Raw genomic sequence first — 11990 nt, forward strand, 5'->3', positions numbered from 1 at the left:
TCCGTTTTGTGTTACGATTTATTTGCTTCGAGCTTTTTTATATATCCTTGCACATTGCATTGCATGACCGTGCGGTTACACCCTTTTAAGTGGGAGTGAGAAACTATTCCTTCGTGAGGTTTTCACCTCTGTGTAGGATAGCGGATCGCTTTCGGGATACATCTGTACCTATGTCTTCGTGAGATTTTTATCTTCGTGTAGTCATAGGGAAATGTATTCCCCTGGACTGAACTCGATTTATATGAGCCTATAAAGGGTGAAGATCAAGGAATCTGCCAGTTCGGGTACCTTTTACTTTAGAACCAAACTGCTTATAGAGAGCCCTAGGAGTTTACCCTAAGTAAAGGCATGCCAAATCTTAGTAGTCACCCGGATAGGTGCTCTATTTTGTTTATTTCTTCTGTGCTGATGCATTTGATTTTGCTTCGATTACATTGCATTTTCATCGTAAGATATCCTTTCGTTGCATTTTTATTCATCTTTGTTACGATCCTTATCATTGCGGTTTATATTTATTGTATCGGTTTGAGTTTAGGTATCTTTCTGCATATTGCATTGTATGATCGGTCGATCTCACCCTTTTAAGTGGAAGTGAGAAACTATTCCTTCGTGAGGTCTTCACCTTCGTGTAGGATAGTGGATCACTTTTTGGATACATCTGTACCTATGTCTTCGTGAGATTTTCATCTCCGTGCAGCCATAGGAAAATGTGTTCCCCTGAATCGAACTCGATCCATATGAGCCTATAATGGGTGAAGATTGAGGAATCTGCTGGTTCAGGTACCCTTTCTTTAAAACCAAACCCCATATAGCGAGCCTTAAGAGCCCACTCTAGGTAGAGCCACTACGAACCCCTAGTGGTCTCCCGGATAGGTACTCTATTTTGTTTATTTCTCCTTTGCTAACATGTTTTCTTTTATTTTGATTGTATTGCATTTTCATCATAGAAAGGAAGTGTTGATTCACATTCGATTGCTAAGTAGAAAAGCTTGTCATGGAGAATGGATTCCTTGATAAAATGGAATATGATACGGCTGCCTGAATATGGTCCGAGTAAACAACAAGAGAAGGCTGATAGTCCGTGGGGGAATACACGACTTTACTTCATTGCCCAATGATTCAAGCCAACAAAGATTATTCGAGAGCCGTCATGTCTCAAAGAAGCTAATGAACATTGCAAGGATAAGTGAGTAATGAGTCGTAACCTGGATCGAGCAAAAAGAAACAAGTAGAAGCATTCATTGAAAACTTCACAAAATTTGATCTTAACAGCTGGATATGAAGAAATGGATCGGTGTCTTCGCTTGGAATATGAGGGCAAGGCTGCATATGTAATCTGTTTTATATAAAGGAATTTGTTTTCTAGAAAAGTTGTTCTAATGGAATTGAATTCAGAATCAATCCCTTTCTTTTTGCATTCATGCATCTGCATCACATTAATTAAAATAGTTGAAATTCTTTGAAAATCTCAAAGATACAGTAGGAACGATGGGAAATTTGAATATTAACACCGTATACGAAGAGGGATATGGGGAAGATAATTTATTAGCCATCTGCCCTTACATACTTGGAAGTGTTCTGAACAATTGGACTGCGGAAGTGATTCATGTAGTTTTTAGAATTGATTTAGAGTAATGTCCAAAACACGCTTGTTGCTTTAAGCCTAGAAGCAATAAGAATCCTTTTGTGAAATAAGGCTTATGTTCAATATCTTTATTTTAATAAAATGCATCTTTGTTTCTCACTTCGAGCAAATATTCTTTTATTGTTTCCTTTTCATTTATAATCATACTATACAAACAATTATTCTTAGATTTTTTGTCCTTTGGACTTTCCTTTAAATATTCTTTTATCCTTCATACCACACAAATGATCATTCTTAGATTCATTTATATCTTCCTTCGTACCTACAATAGGTACCCAGATATCAACGACATCAGCGGCGCTGCTACTAACCTAAAATCCCCTTTTGAGCGAGATATGTGTCTAGAGGGATCTCAAGACTTTGGAAATGACAAAGATTGTAACATGGTAGAATAAGATGAAAACAGATCCTACCTTACAAAGAGTCAGTGGATAGTAAGCCTAGGACAAGAGAAAGAGGCAAACATCGGAGTCTGCATCACCACAAAGACAAAGCGAGACGTTATTGAGTTATTTTAAGAATTCAAAGATGTTTTCACACGATCGTATCAAGATACGCCTAGGCTACTAAGACGTGTGGATGTTGTTAAGGCTAAAAAAATGTTAAAAGATATCCCTAAGTGTGTCAGAAGGACACATGCTAATGGGTTTACGATGGTCAGGCTAATCATGAAGTCCGGATACTGTTGATCCACCATGGAAAGGGATTGTTTTAGTTAGGCCGTATTCAAGGAAACAAGATTCATATGCCCCATCCATTTCTTCACAGACTTTTTCTATGTGGGGCATAGATGTTATCAGGCCATTCTCGTCTAACATACATCAATTCATCTTGGCAGTTGTCGATTACTTCACGAAGAGCGTGAAAGTCGCTTCATATGCCAATGTTGCAAAGTCGATAGCCATCAAATTCCAAAAAAAAAAAAGATCAAGTGCCAACAAGGAATGTCAAAAAGGATCATGTCTAATACAACTGCACAACGTCAAAAGCTTACAGTCTATTCAAAGATTAAACGCCATATCACAATGCAGCAAAGGCAGCCAAAAATAAAAATAAAAGTACAAAAAAAGATGAAGAAGAAGAAGAATAAAAAAAATAAAACAAAGGTCATAGTGAAAGGTGACCTAGGCTTGTAAAGATTGGCATAAAGAAGTTACCATTTACCTTCTATGCTTATCGAATGTCGATTAGGACCTTCGCCGAGGTAACACATTGCTCATTGGTTTATGGAATGAAAGCGGTTTTGCCCATTGAAATCGAGATTCCTTTTCTTTGAGTCTTGTCAGAACCGAAGTTAGATGAAGCCGAATGGATCCAATTCTGATGTGATCAGTTGAATTTGATGGAAGAAATGAGGTTGAAAGATATTCACCATGAGCAAATAATAAAAAGGTTCGCCTCAAAAGAGAAACCTAATATTGAAAAAGGTCTTTTCTATACAAAAGGGACCTCAAAAAAAAGTGTAAGCCAAACTGGGAAAGACCTTATGTGGTAAAGAAGGTCTCCTCTGGAAGAGCGTCGATACTGACCAAGGTAATAGCAAGAACCTGCCTAATCTTGTGAATTCAGATTCAATCAAAAAACACTTAACAAAAAAAAAAGAGAGAAAAAGGAGAAGCTGAGGTGAAAACTCGCAAAGAGCGCCTTGAGACCAAAGGGGATTTGAGTTGTAAACCCGAAAAGGGCTGCTGAAATGTGGATGAAAGTGGGGATACAGTAGTCTTGCTTTTCCTGAATTAACAATGAAGAAGTATACTACGTCTTGGGGCATCAACAAAGTACTCCGGATCCCCTAAACACAGATTGAGCTTAAAATAGTCCTCAAGAATTTGGTACAGAGAAGCTCAAGCTGCAATATCTGGAGCACCTAGTTTTCCATTTTACCCATTTTGAATTGGCTATATTTGATTACCTTATTCTTTTCAAGATACGTCCAAATAAATTTCCTTCTTAATTACATTTACTATCCTTGATTAACTTACTTGGTTCGAGTTATGCTCCTAATTAATTTGCTTTTGGCCCATTGTTATGATCTTTTTCAAACATGTTGTATTGAAATGACGATTAGTGGGCTAATAATACTTTCATAAAAAGAGTTTCACATATTACTCTGGAAGTTCCTAAATAATACAAGAACCTGAAATAGGATTATTGTTTAGAACTCACTAAACCTCAGGGATGGAAATGTTTGAGAAAGAAGAGCCCAAATCGTGATTATTTCTTCGGGCTTTCTGTTAAAGATATCAGTTGAATAAAAAGACAAGATATTACATCAGTGATACAGCCTCGAAAAATAACGAGCAATGTCAACCCAAATGTAAAAGGGGATCATTCTCAGGAAAAGAAAATTGATACTCTGCATTAATGCAAATATCAGACATATACATCTGGTCATTACACCCAGGAAATAGTGTAGCAGATCAAATTGAGACAAATCCTATACCCCTGAGTTGCAGCAGGATGGATGGAAGAAACCAAATGTTATTCCTCTGAAGTTGCAGTGGGAGGTACAAACTTTATGTCCCAGAAGGTACAATGGAAGGGACTTTGAAATTACAGCGGGGCAAGCTTGCAGAGCAGAATGTGATTGTTTCTTTGAGTTTTCTGTCAAGAATACCAGCCGAACAAGATTACAGCGCAATACATCAGTGATAATGCCCTGATAGACAACGAGTGATGACACCTTAAGCATTTTAAAAAGGGTTATTCTCAGTTCTGCATTCATATATCATTCATAACACATCTAGTTAGGAGCATTTGATTCATTTCGATCATAGCATCCTAATTATTTGGCATAAGCATAGATACATGAAACCGATTCTATAGGTCATGTCCCCCAGAGGACTGCATAGCAACATCGGTGGATTCACTCAGCCTTATCTCCCTGAAGTAGCAAGGGAGCAGACCGAAGATTGTAATCTTATCTTCTTGAGGTAGCAAGGAAGCAGACTGAAGATTGAAGATCTTATCTCCCTGAGATAGCAATGAAGTAGATCGAAGATGGCGAATCTTATCTTCTCAAGGTAGCAGGGAAACTGATTTTAGCCACCAGCCTTATCTCTCTGAGGTAGCAAGAGAGCAGGCTGAAGATTGTTGAAGATTGTTGTCTTATCTTCTTGAGGTAGTAGGAAGCAAACTAAAGATTAAAGATCTTATCTCCTTGAGATAATAGTGGAGCAGATCAAAGATGGTGAATCTTATCTTCTCGAGGTAACAGGGAAGCAGATTTTAGCCACCAGCCTTATCTTTCTGAGGTAGCAAGAGAGTAGGTTGAAGATTGTAGTCTTATCTTCCTGAGATAGCAAGGAAGCAGACTGATGATGTAGATCTTGTCTCCTTGAGATAGTAGTGAAGCAGATCAAATACGGCAAATCTTATCTCCTTAAGCAGTAGTGGAGCAGATTTAAGCCACTATCCTATCTCCCTAAGCAGTAGTGGAGTAGGCTGAAGATTACAGATCTTATCTCCTTAAACAATAGTGGAGTAGCTGAAGATTACAGATTTTATCTCCCTAAGCAGTAGTGGAGCAGATCGAAGACAGTGAATCTTATCTCCCTAAGCAGTAGTGGAGCAGGTTGAAATCAATAATTCTTATCTCCTTGAAGTTCCAGCGGAGTAGATCGAAGCTACAAATCTCTTCTCCTTGAAATGGCATTGGAGCGGTTCGAAGCCACAATTCTTATCTCCTTGAAGTTTCAGCGGAATAGATAGAAACTACAAATCTCTTCTCCCTGAATTGGTATTGGAGCGGCTCGAAGCCACAATTCTTATCTCCTTGAAGTTTCAGCGGAATAGATCGAAACTACAAATCTCTCCTCCTTAAATTGGCATTGGAGCGGCTCGAAGCCACAATTCGTATCTCCTTGAAGTTCCAGCGGAGTAGATAGAAGCTACAAATCTCTTCTCCCTGAAATGACACTGGAGCAGCTCGAAGCCACAATCCGTATCTCCTTAAAGTTTTAGCGGAGTAGATTGAAGCTACAAATCTCTTTTCCCTAAAATGACACTGACGCGGCTCGAAGCCACAATTCGTATCTTCTTAAAGTTTCAGTGGAGTAGATCGAAGCTATAAATCTATTTTCCCTGAAATGACACTGGAGCGGCTCGAAGCCACAATCCGTATCTCCTTGAAGTTTCAACAGAGTAGATCGAAGCTACATATCTTTTCTCCCTGAAATGACACTGGAGCGGCTCGAAGCCACAATCCATATCTCCTTGAAGTTTCAACAGAGTAGATCGAAGCTACAAATATCTTCTCCCTAAAATGACATTGAAGTGGCTCGAATTCACAATTCGTATCTCCTTGAAGTTTCAGCGGAATAGATCGAAACTACAAATCTTTTCTCCCTGAATTGTCATTGGAGCGGTTCGAAGCCACAATTCTTATCTCCTTGAAGTTTCAACGGAATAGATCGAAACTACAAATCTCTTCTCCCTGAAATGGCGTTGGAGCGGCTCAAAGCCACAATTCGTATCTCCTTGAAGTTCCAGCGGAGTAGATCGAAGCTACAAATCTCTTCTTCCTGAAATGGCACTGGCGTGGCTCGAAGCTATAATTCGTATCTCCTTGAAGTTTCAGCGGAGTAGATCGAAGCTACAAATCTCTTCTCCCTGAAATGACATTGGAGCGATTGAAACCACAAACCTTATCTCCCTGAAGTTGCAGTGGAGCAGGCTGAAGTTTATCTCCCTGAAATTGCAGTGGAGCAGGTTGAAGTTACAAGTCTTATCTCCCTGAAGTTGCAGTGGAGCAGACTGAATAGCAAATCTTATCTCTCTGAAGTTGTAGTAGAGTAGATTAAAGCTATAAATCCTATACCTCTGAAGTTGCAGTAGGTCGGATCAAACCTACCATGGTGAATCTTATCTCCCTGAAGTTGTAGTGGAGTAGATTGAAGCCATAAACCTTTTCCCCCTGAAGTTGTAGTGGGGCAAGTTGAAATCAACAATTCTTATCTCCATGAAGTTGCAGTGGAGCAGACTGAAGATAGCAAACCTTATCTTCCTGAAGTTGCAGTGGAGTAGGTTGAAATTACAGATCTTATCTCTCTGAAGTTGTAGTAGAGCAGATCATAGCAAACCTTATCTTCCTGAAGTAGCAGTAGAATAGGTTGAAGTTCAAATCTTATTTCCCTTAAGTTGAAATGGAACAGATTGAAGCAATAAATTACTGATCTTATCTCTCTGAAATTGCAGTAGAGCAGATCATTGCAAATTTTATCCCACTAAAGTTGTAGCGGGTTAGAATGAGGCTACTTGAAGAAGAAAAGCACCGAAGAAGTCAAGATTCTACAAGACCAGGCAAAATTGGCCCTCTTTAAAGTCTTTGCTCTATTCTCGTTACACGAAAATGAGAAAAGAGGTCTAGCTGTAGAGGCCCAATTTAGCCCAGGGCCCATAAACCAGAAACCAAAATCCAAAAAATAAAAATGTCCAAGTTTAGTCCATTTACAAAAAAACCTAAAAGCCCAATGGCCCAACAACCTAAACTCACACTCAGAAACCCTAGTCCCTCCTACACCGCTGTTCACGTTCTTGCGCCGCTCACCCACGTGCCGTCTGACACCTTTCAACCATCCTCTGGCCCCGTCCCATCGCCTGCACCTCCAGAGACTTGCAAACAGCAAGAAAATAGGACAAACAAGGAGCAGAAAACCAAAATGAAATGCAACAACAGAGAAAAAGTAGCAATATTTTTCCAATATTGTAATCGGCTATAAAGCCGAAAAAAATCGATTGTAAAGGGGAAATTTTTCTTTGGAAATCAAAATAGAACCAAGATTTAAAAAGGTTTTGCCCTTTTGTTTCTTTTTTTCGTTTTTGTCTATTCTGTTATTATTATTTTTCTTGTTTCCTTTTTTCTTTTCTCTTGAATTTATTTTAATAAAAAAGGAAAAAAATAGTTTTAAAAAAAACTAAAAGGCCGTACCTGAGGAAGTCACCACCGATGAAGGGTGGCCGGAAGTCGAGGGACGAGCGCTCGTTCGGGCTTTTATACTTTGAATATTGGAATTTTAGGCCTCAAATCGGGTTTAAGGAGGTTAAAATAGCCGAAAGGCCCTTTTTTCTTGAACTTCGGCTACCACATACGACGATCACCGGTGCCGGAGCCCGACGACCATGGTGGTTGGGCGATGGCCCTATTGGCCGGAGAAGAAGGGAGAAAGGAGAGAAAGTTGAAAGCTTTTTAGGTTTTTTTTTTTAGAAGAAGGGTTGAAATGAAAGTTAAAAAAAAATTTGAGGCTTTTATAACATTATCAAAACGGCGCCGTTTCACTTGGGGTTTCTTATTGCCAAAACGGCGTTGTTTTGGGGGTGAAACGGGTCGACCCAACCCTTAACCGTGGGATCCGCGTGTTTCTGCTAATTGGGATAATTGTGCACGCGATCCTTCCGCATTTCTATTATGTTTTAATCCAGTCTTTTCCTTTTTTTAATTTTTGTCTTTTAATTTTAACTTTGTTTCAATTCGGTCCTTATATGAACGACGCCATTTTGGAGGAAGAGGGAAAATTTTACTTTTAGCCCCTCTATGTCATTCGCGTGTTCAGACTAGTCCCCCCTTTTTTCCCTTTATTTATTTGCCCCGAATTTTTATTTTAAATTCAATTTAGTCCTCTTTTAGTTATTTTGCTATTTTATTATTAAAATTGATTTATTTTATTTTATTGTTAATTCTATTATTATTGCTATTATTATTGTTATTACTTTTATTCTTTTATTACTATTGTTGTTGTTATTTCTCTTGTTGTTTTTATTATTATTTATATTATCGTTAGTATTATTATTATTCCTTAGTTTATTATTATTATTACTTTATCGTTATTTTCTGTAACACCCCTCGCCCGCATCCAACGCCAGGACGGGGTTCGAGGTGCTACCTGACTTTTACTAACACTTTCATACTAAACAGGGCCAAAAGATTTGCTCTTATCTCTATCAAGATTTGCTCGGTTGGAACTCATTCCTGTCTTAATCAACAGTTTTGTTAGGGCCGAAAGATATCACACTATCACGAGTAATACTATGGCATGTATAGCTAGACTCTCTTACGCTAGGTTAGCCCGAGAACCGACTAAACCATGCTCTGATACCACTAAATGTAACACCCCTCGCCTGCATCCGATACCGGGATGGGGTTCGAGGTGCTACCTGACTTTTACTAACACTTTCATACTAAACAGGGCCATGAAATCTCAAATAGTTAAAAACTTTTCTTTTCACATACAATCTGTCCCATATACGGGCTTACGAGGCCCAAAACATACATCTGGAGTGGTTCGGGACCCAATCGAGAACTCATGAAAAACTTAAAAAAATCTCTTGCGTTAAGGCTTCACACGCCCATGTGCTCAGGCCGTGTGGCCAGAAATAGGCTAATTATTAAGCCTTTTATCACTCTCACACCATATGCATAGATACATACTTATCCAATAACATACAACGTGACATAAATGAGCTCTTAAACATCTACAAACATGTTATGCTCAAGTTATTTTCTTATGCAATAAATATTATAGAATTTGCCTATATCATTACCACATACTAAACATAACTATCATTACATCACAAACCATTCATAAAGCATTATTAACTATTTACCAATCACTTAATCCTGCATTAGTTACTAGCTCATCAATGAATCTCAATTCAATCTCTAGGCATACATGTTGTAAGCCACATCACAAGAAATAATAACATAAATGCATAAGAATAATCATATGGGCCCATAACGATATTAGCCGACATAGGCCAATTTACATAACTAATACTACCTTAATAACAAGCCAATGCCTTTGGCTAAATCATAATATTACATACTCACATTAAAACCCTATACATGCCATAGACTCGAATCACTTAAGTTTACTTACTCCGATAACGTTAACTCGATAGGGTGATTATATCTCTGACGGCCTCCAACCCGAGCTAACCTAGAAACTCTAAAAAACATGGGAAAGAAGGGGGGTAAGCTTTCGCTTAGTAAGTTCATATGAAAACAATAAGCAACTCATTAACTTGTTTTATCAATGTTTACAACATATTCTCAAGTTCACTACAAGCTGTCTTCCTGAGCAACAGTTACTATATTATTTATATCTGGAGCTACGAAACTACGAATTAAGTTCTGTTAATTTTCCCTGAAACTAGACTTATTTTTCTTTCTTCCATAAAATTTCCAGAATTTTTGGTTAAGCCAAATAGTACAATTTATTAGTTAAAGTCTCCCTGTTTGTGGTATGACCACTCGACCCACATGCACTACAAACTGAATTTATCCTGTACAAAATTCCAACGACCATGTCGTTTATTTCCCATAAAAATAGACTCAATAAGGAATCTATGCATGTAAGGTATAACTCTTAATAATTTTGTACAATTTTTGGTGAATTTCTAAAGTTAGAACAGGGGATCTCGAATTCATTCAGACCCTGTTTCACAAAAATTCAAATATCACACAATATGGAATTTTTTTCCCCTGTTTCTTTCATGTGAAAATAGACTCATTGAGATTTAATCCCATATTTTATTCTGCCTCTAACTCATTTTCCACTATTTTTAGTGTATTTTCAAAGTTACACTACTGCAGTAACTCAAATCTGTCAAGGCTAAATTACTCATTCATGATCATTGTTCACAAAATTAATACAATATCGTTTGTATAATCATCACCGAGACATTCATATCACATTTTCATTTACCATCTTACCATATTGTTGTTATGTCGAGTTTTTAACCCGAGGGTTAAGTACATACCTGTTCAAAGTTTCCATTTCACAACATTTACCAATACGTCCCTTTCATCTCGAGTATTCCTCTATTTGAGTAGAATTTTACCCGTTGAACACATCGGAATATAATTCGGATACATGGAAAGTTTGCACATAAGTGCCACATATGTAGCCAAGCTACCATGTAACCCACCCATAAGTGAACTCGGACTCAACTCAACGAGCTCGGATGCCTAGTTACATCTCACGAACTCAGACTCAACTCAACGAGTTCGAACATTCGCATCCATAAGTGAACTCGGACTCAACTCAACGAGTTCGGATGCTCAACCATCCTAGTGACATGTCACTTGTATCCTAATCTATTCCTAAGGTTCAAACGGGATTTTCCTCGAACACATATCCTTGCCATCTTCCGTAAAATACCGAAACCAATACTCGGTAGCACTTTATATTTAACAGATAATACACATAACTTGCATTTTATTCGAAAATAACCACAAAGCATATATTTCATGATAAAAATCAGCATATCATATATTTAACATCAATAACTTAAAAATAACAATTATGCTACATTATTTACACATGAACTTACCTCGATACCACAAAGGTGAAAAGACATACTCCTCCATAAATCGATTTCTTTCCGTTCTAGGTCCAAATCTCAATTTTCATCATCTATAACATCACATTTAGCCTACCAATCAGTCACAATATTCATATAGATCAAAAAATCATATTTTTACAAATTTTCATTTTGACCCCTAAACTTTTGCATATTTGCACTTTTGCCTCAATGCTCGTAAATTAATTTTTATCACATTTCTTTACTCCTTGAGTCTAGATGAACCATTTTCATAACTATAGCAACTCATAATTTCAACTATTTTACACATTTACAACTCATTTTACAACTTAGCAATTTACCCCTTTTTTAAGGTATTTTCATGCAATTTCTTTCACAAAAGTTGTTTATTAGACAACTAGGACTCATAATCTTCCATAAAAACACAGCAAACAACACATTTACTCTCATAGTAAAACCCTAGACTCTTCATCATTTTGCAAAATAATCCTCTTATGAAAGCTTATGCTTTAGGGTTCCAAAAATACAAAATCATCAAGCAAAGACATTAAAATCACTTACAAGCAAGGAAATATGTTGCTGAAATTTTCCAGCTTCAAAACCCTTTCTTTGCTGCATATTTCGGTGAAGGGAAGAGAAAATGATAGCTTTTTTTTTTATTTGTTAATAATAAAACTATTTTGTCTAATTTTGACTTTTCAACTATTTTGTCTCCCATGGCCGGCCATCACACTTTCAATGGCCTAATTTCACTTTAAAGACTCCCAATTTAAGATACAAGCAATTTAACACCTTTAGGTATTAAAACACAACTTTTACTTTTTACGCGATTTAGTTCTTTTTCGAAATTGGACTAGAAATCGCTAAAATTAATATACCAAAATTAACATGCACTTATAAAATCATATTATAACACATAAAATAATACTAAAATAATTTTCTCTAGCCTCGGAATAGTGGTCCCGAAACCACTGTTCGGACTAGGCCCAAAATCTCAAACATTACTTATTTTCTATTATTGTTA

The 11990-nt window shown here is 37.3% G+C and overlaps 1 long non-coding RNA gene across 1 annotated transcript; it reads right to left on the reverse strand.

The window, feature by feature from the left end:
• Nucleotides 1-9232: 9232 nt before the first annotated feature.
• Nucleotides 9233-11054, reverse strand: LOC128284115 (uncharacterized). Its single transcript, XR_008274434.1, has 2 exons — nucleotides 10976-11054; nucleotides 9233-9588 (listed from the first exon to the last, which is right to left on the reverse strand). It is a non-coding gene; the product is annotated as an uncharacterized LOC128284115 (long non-coding RNA).
• Nucleotides 11055-11990: the final 936 nt, after the last annotated feature.

The sequence above is a fragment of the Gossypium arboreum genome, chromosome 2 (assembly GCF_025698485.1).
Source record: "Gossypium arboreum isolate Shixiya-1 chromosome 2, ASM2569848v2, whole genome shotgun sequence".
Lineage (NCBI taxonomy): Eukaryota > Viridiplantae > Streptophyta > Magnoliopsida > Malvales > Malvaceae > Gossypium > Gossypium arboreum.